The 6,000-nt window shown below is 36.7% G+C and overlaps 1 protein-coding gene across 1 annotated transcript in view; it reads right to left on the reverse strand.

Annotated features, from left to right (window-relative positions):
• osbpl6 (oxysterol binding protein-like 6) overlaps positions 1-5,799 on the reverse strand; it is a 101,028-nt gene extending 95,229 nt beyond the window's left edge. The window contains exon 1 of the mRNA XM_079822447.1: positions 5,561-5,799. The gene's annotated coding sequence lies outside the window, so the exon portion shown is untranslated. The remainder of the gene's footprint in view (positions 1-5,560) is intronic.
• Positions 5,800-6,000: the final 201 nt, after the last annotated feature.

A 6,000-nucleotide genomic window follows, 5' to 3' on the forward strand; every position in this document is an offset into this window, starting at 1 on the left:
AAATAAAAATAAAAAAAAACCAATCAGGAGCCTGCTCGCTGCTGTCACATGGTAAAGTGACTATGAGAAACCCTGTACATTTAAAAAAATAGTACTATTGTGTCACAAAATGTAGGTTTAAGACTTTTTCAGGTGAGAATGTAGTTGTTTAAAGCTCAAATCTGTGGTTTATTTATAAAGAAAGCGCCTATTTAAAATAATAATCTTGTGTTTTTGGAGTTGTGCTCCGCTGCTTTGATGTCCTGTAGTGGCTCATCTTGTGTGGATCTAACGGCTGATCTTTGCTCTCATGAATCTATCATTTGTTGTCTGCCAAATCGTTTTGACTGAGGAGTTAATGTAGGAGTTGCCTGGACCACATTTGTGTGGCTATTAATGTTTAATATATATTTTTAATGAAAATGAAAAGAGGCAGAGTGGTGTTTTATGACATATTTCTCCTGGAGCGCCTTGAACGCGATTCTATTTTGCTTCAAACGCTCAATTTATACAAGCGTCCAATTTGCTGTGCACGCGCGAATGGATTCAAAATGTTCAAGCGTCCAACTAGACACGGTAGACACGATTTTGACGCTCGATTCGCGTTTGGTGTGAACGCAGCATTACACCTTTCATAAGCTCTTTGTGCGTTCTCAGCTGGTCAAAATACAATATGTAACAATATGTAGCTACACACATAGCGAGCGCATTTATCCCAGAACACAGCATTGTTTTGGATGTTCCTGGCAAACATTGGTCCAATGGAAACGTTGTGTCCCTGGCCAAAAATAGTCGTGGTAGGACGGCATAAATCAGTAAAAATATGTAACACAGAACGTTTCCTAAAAATGCATTCAGATTAGGGATGCACCGAATATTCGGCCACCGAAATTTTTTGGCCGAAAATGGCCCAAAAGCGCATTTTCGGTTTTCGGCCGAAAGACTTTTATCACCGAAACAACACGGACGAAATGTCGTGATGACGCAAACAGAAACCGCGACCTGCACGTGCTTGTCTGAAGCAACATGTCTGCGGTGTGGACGTGTTTCAGTATATCTGAGAAACACCCACGTCTGCTCCATGCACAAGCACTGACAGCGAGAGCTCATGTTCTCAATGAGAAGAGGAACAGACTTCACTGTGAAACCCAACGCAATCTTTAACAGTGGCCATGTTTTAAGCGCGGAACACACTTCAATCTGGCGGCAGCGCGCGCGAGTGAACGCGATCATCTGTGAGCGCGATCGATCATCTCTTCCTTAAGAATAAACATGAATGAACATCTGAAGGTGTGTTGAGGATACATTACAACTTACTGTCACGTATCATATGTGGTGTAATCGCTCAGTCAGTGTTTCAACAGCGGAAAGACGTCAATTTAACTGCTGTAAACTAAACATGAGCATCACATTTACCTCAGGCAGTCATTCAGTGTCCACAGCGGTTAGTTCACTAGAGAGATTAACTCTTTCACTAAATATATGAGCTATATTAGCCGGTATATTCATTATATTCTACTTAATCTGTTAATGATATCTTGATTATTTCACGTATGTTTAAATAAAATGACAGACACTGTGTATAAATGATTATATTTCAACAACGAATTGGATAAAAAACTATTTTATAATTAGATTTAGAAGTTATTGCAAAAACTGCCTTATGTGAAGTTAACATGTTTGCATACAATGTGTTATTTGAGTGTTGATTATTATACCTAAAAATACATAGCAACTGATTTTAGGCTAATAGTTTGGGCTCTGTTGTTAACCTTTAATATTAATGTGCAAGTAAGGGCTCCCTATATAGTTCAGAGCAATATATTCAATAAACTTTTAGTTATAATTTAATTCATTTAAGGACAGATACTTTCAGTAAACCATTAAAAAGAAATAAAAAGCCATTTTGTAAAACTGCTGTACCGAACCGTCAGTTTTGTGCACCGCTTTCCCTATTCTACAGTTAACATATGGGTCTTTGCTTTGATACATTATTATGTTGAAGGCCTAGAGGGAAAGTAGTTGTATCTTTAAGCAGTTGCCCTTGTTCTGAATGCACTTTCTTGTAGTCCTACTAAGAAACATTTTAAATGCACTAGACCTAAATGCACTTTGTTTTTATGAGAGAACATTTAATTGTATAACCTTTCTGTAGGCCTGTACATTATTATTTAATGTACAAATGAGTGGGGTCAAGTTAAACATTTTAGTTTGAATTTTATTTTATACTGTGCATTGTTGCAATGTGCTAAATAAATATTGGCATAATTTGTAATTGATTTATTCTTTGAAACTTTAATATTAATGTATGCAATTGCAATGCCTTGATTTTAGTAAAGTTAGTACACAGTCATAGCCATAAATGCAATGGTGCTAATAATTGGTATAATTACTTTCGGTGTTTCGGTTTTCGGCCTTGGTTTCCTCTTTTTCGGTTTTCGGTTTCGGCCAAGAATTTTCATTTCGGTGCATCCCTAATTCAGACACATCGATTCAACTTTCATTCTGGAACTATTTTTTAACCATGACACTTCAACGTCTTTTCAACGGTTATAAAACGTCCAAATATTTGCTGGGTTGTGTCTCAAAACGCCATAAAAGCCAACCAATCAGACCAACATATCCCTATTCCCTATGCCTCAAGGATCGGTATTAAAATGCCAATGTGAACGCTAAAAAAAAAACTAAAAAAGTTTTTTTTTGGTCCAGGACTCCGAACCAAACTACAAGTGTGAACACACACTTAATTACATAATTATAATGAAACAATGCACACATGAAATAAAAGACTTACTGAATGTAAACGACGAGTTAATATTATAGTAATATTAATAACTAACTAATACAATTAATATAACTAACAATATTGTAACAAAAATGCAACATGACCACACACAATTCTACACCGTTGCCTTACTACTAAAGCATTTGTTCTTCAACATGTAAAAAGCCAATTCAAAATGTGTATAAACACTATGAGAGACTAAATTAAATATTACCAATGCATGTAAAATACAATAAGAAAGCAAAGCCTGAAAATAGTGTTTGTTGAACGTTATTTGTGTTGGCCACTTTTAGTGGTGTTTCGATGAGATATTTGGAGCCCCGTTCACTCTCACACTGTAAACCCTAACGCTCAAAATAATGCATTAGTTTGAGTAGAGCCAACGCAAATTAAACAAATGAACTTTTATGAGTATTGAGCACTTTCTTTTTCTTTTGAGTTCTCAAAACTGACACATTTTAAGTTATCTGAATTGTTTCATTGTTTTGAGTTTTATGAACTTGTTTCTTTTCCTTTAGACTAACTTAAATTTAACCGAAACTTGACTGAGATTTCTATTTCCCAGCATGCTTTGCCATGACAGTCAAAAGGAAGAGTAAATGCCAAAATTAAGTGTTATATAGGCTATGTTTTTGTGTGCAAGATTAACATTAAGTGGGAGATTTAGAAGTGTTTGATGTTTTTTTTGTAGGGTTTCCATCATGGTGACGAGTGGAGCATGAGCTTAGATTGAGAACAGATTTATGTTAAATGTATTTCTGTCCTCATTCATCGAATTTCTAATCATGATTACAATTACGGACACCACAATTAAATAATCGTTCAAAGGTGCAATTGCAAAACAAAATGTCCAGTTACATTTTCTAAAGGTCAAGGGTTTTTTCCATTGTTGTAATTTTAGTTTTAGTATAACATTATAGTACCATGCATATTTAAACTTTTTTTACTCAAAAAATAAATCAAGCCAATGTATAGTTGACATTTGAGGCTTAAAGTTTTTCAGGAAGAATGTTTTCAGCTTATTTTCATATATGGCATGCATTCGCTTCAAACAATGGTATAAAGCTATTCAAAACATCATTCGGTGTAAATTGTGATCATCGTAATTAACAATCGCAATTATACAATTATGATTTTTGTCATAATCGTGCAGCCCTACTACCAAAGCATAGTGTAACCAATTAGCAAAGTGAATTAGTTAGTTAAGTAAGCTAGTCAAGTTTCCACTACTAAAAATTTGAGATTACAAGTTAAATATATGAATTAGCTAACTCAAATATTTCAGGTTCAGAGCATTTAAAATGTATGATTACAAAATAAAAATCTGCAACTTCTGCTTGCTTAAACTTAAAATTTCTTAGCGTAAAAAATCAACTGATTACCTCAATTTTTTTGAGTTTTGCCAATTTATTCAGGTTTTCAGTGCAGTGTATGGAACAGAGCAACTATTTCTCCCTTCGTGTCCCACAGAAGAAACAAAGTCATCCTGGTTTGGAAATATTTTTCTTTTTTTAGGGGGGGCTGAAATACTCTTCAAACATCAGGATAGTACTAATTGCCTAATAAACGCACAAACTCTATTAAAGCAGCGGAGCTTTTATTATGCCACAGTCGCCGCTTCTTCTGCTCATGCACATGTGTAGTAACGCTGTTTTATCATATTACACACATTTGAGTGTGTTGAAAACTATACATTTTATGTTATAACATTACTCTGTGCGTTCGCTCCGCGGCTGCTAAGAGACACTTGTTCACACTGCAGTGAGAGATCAATATTAGAATATCATATTAATAAATGTTGGGCGTCTTGTGTTGCTAAATGGCATGCAATTAATTTTAAAACAAATTGTATTATGGAAAAAATGCTGTATTACTGACTGTACAATCATTAGTTTTCTGTTCATAAGTGTCTACAAGCAGTTGCTCATAATAATACACATCATATATTAAAGCGTCTTTGGCGTTTCCATGGTTTCTACAAAATAAAACCGGAGGGTAACACGGGTTTGATGTCACTGACAACGGTCTGTGTCCTGGTTAAAATCGCTTATTTCTCTGAATTTAAACATTATTGGTAACATTTGGGATAAGTACACAAGTCAACAAAATATATGACATTGGTCTAGAGGTTTTTGGATAGATTTTAATCCAAAAATCTTACATATTGTGCCTTTAAAGGGCAGGTGTGTTGAGTTGGCTCACAGAGGGTTAAACCGCCTAACCCACACTGACTAGAAGTAAAACTAGCCATCTTAGACTCAACTTAAGATGCTCAAGATGATCATCATATCTTAAGGCAGGGGAATACTGGTGTCTCTAAAACACACACCGCAATGTCACCGCCTGACCTTGGGTTTTTTGATCCCAAAAAAGTCACCCGGTCGTGGACAACAGGGTCCAGTTTCCCACCGGGCCAGACACCCAGAATCACCTAATCAGGTATTCCCAGCCTGCTCTTCTCCTGTCCCAAAGCCTGGAGCATTAAACTCAAGCTCACAGGTGTATGACAGCATTCAGCACGACAAGATTAGATAAACACAATCATCTCTTATGGTGTCCAGTTCGTCGCAAACACGGCATACGAGACTCAACACACACACACACAGGCTTTAGTGGAATAACTCCAGAGGAGACTTTCCCATCTGCAAAGATGCGTGGCTGCCATTCATCCATTTTAATCAGCTTATCAATATTATCTAAAGACCACTGGCGACGGAAACGCTCAGTCCTGGAGGAAATTAGCCGTTGGTGTGAGAGAGAAGCAAATAAAAACCATGAAACGGAAGCGGTACGTACCAGCGGTTCGGTGTCCACATCGCTTCTTGGCGCAGAAACCCGATGCTGGGAATTACCGAGGCTAATCAATTATTTTTTTATCCCACTCGGTCAGCGGTCAGTCCCCGCGGATAATCACAGTTATATTGGAGGAGAATGTCAAGGTTAGGTGTATGAAAGTGAGGAAAAGTGCTGTGTACGGCTGGATTTGAAGGCAGTTTAGACGGATGCTGCGGTAACGGTGACTGCAGGTCTGCGGTAAAGCCTGGACTGGATCTCATCCCGAAACACTGGACGCTGGCGAGACGCAAAACAAGGAGTCTGGATCACGTGATGGTTCTCACGCGTTTTAAAGACCCTAAGATTGAATTTAGTATTTTTTTCATGCATTACATTGTTTAGAGCATAAGAAACAAAAAGGGAAAAAAATATTTTTTATGTGAAAAATTATATTTTATTAA

The sequence above is a fragment of the Gobio gobio genome, assembly GCF_949357685.1.
Source record: "Gobio gobio genome assembly, chromosome: 7".
Classification (NCBI taxonomy): Eukaryota; Metazoa; Chordata; class Actinopteri; order Cypriniformes; family Gobionidae; genus Gobio; species Gobio gobio.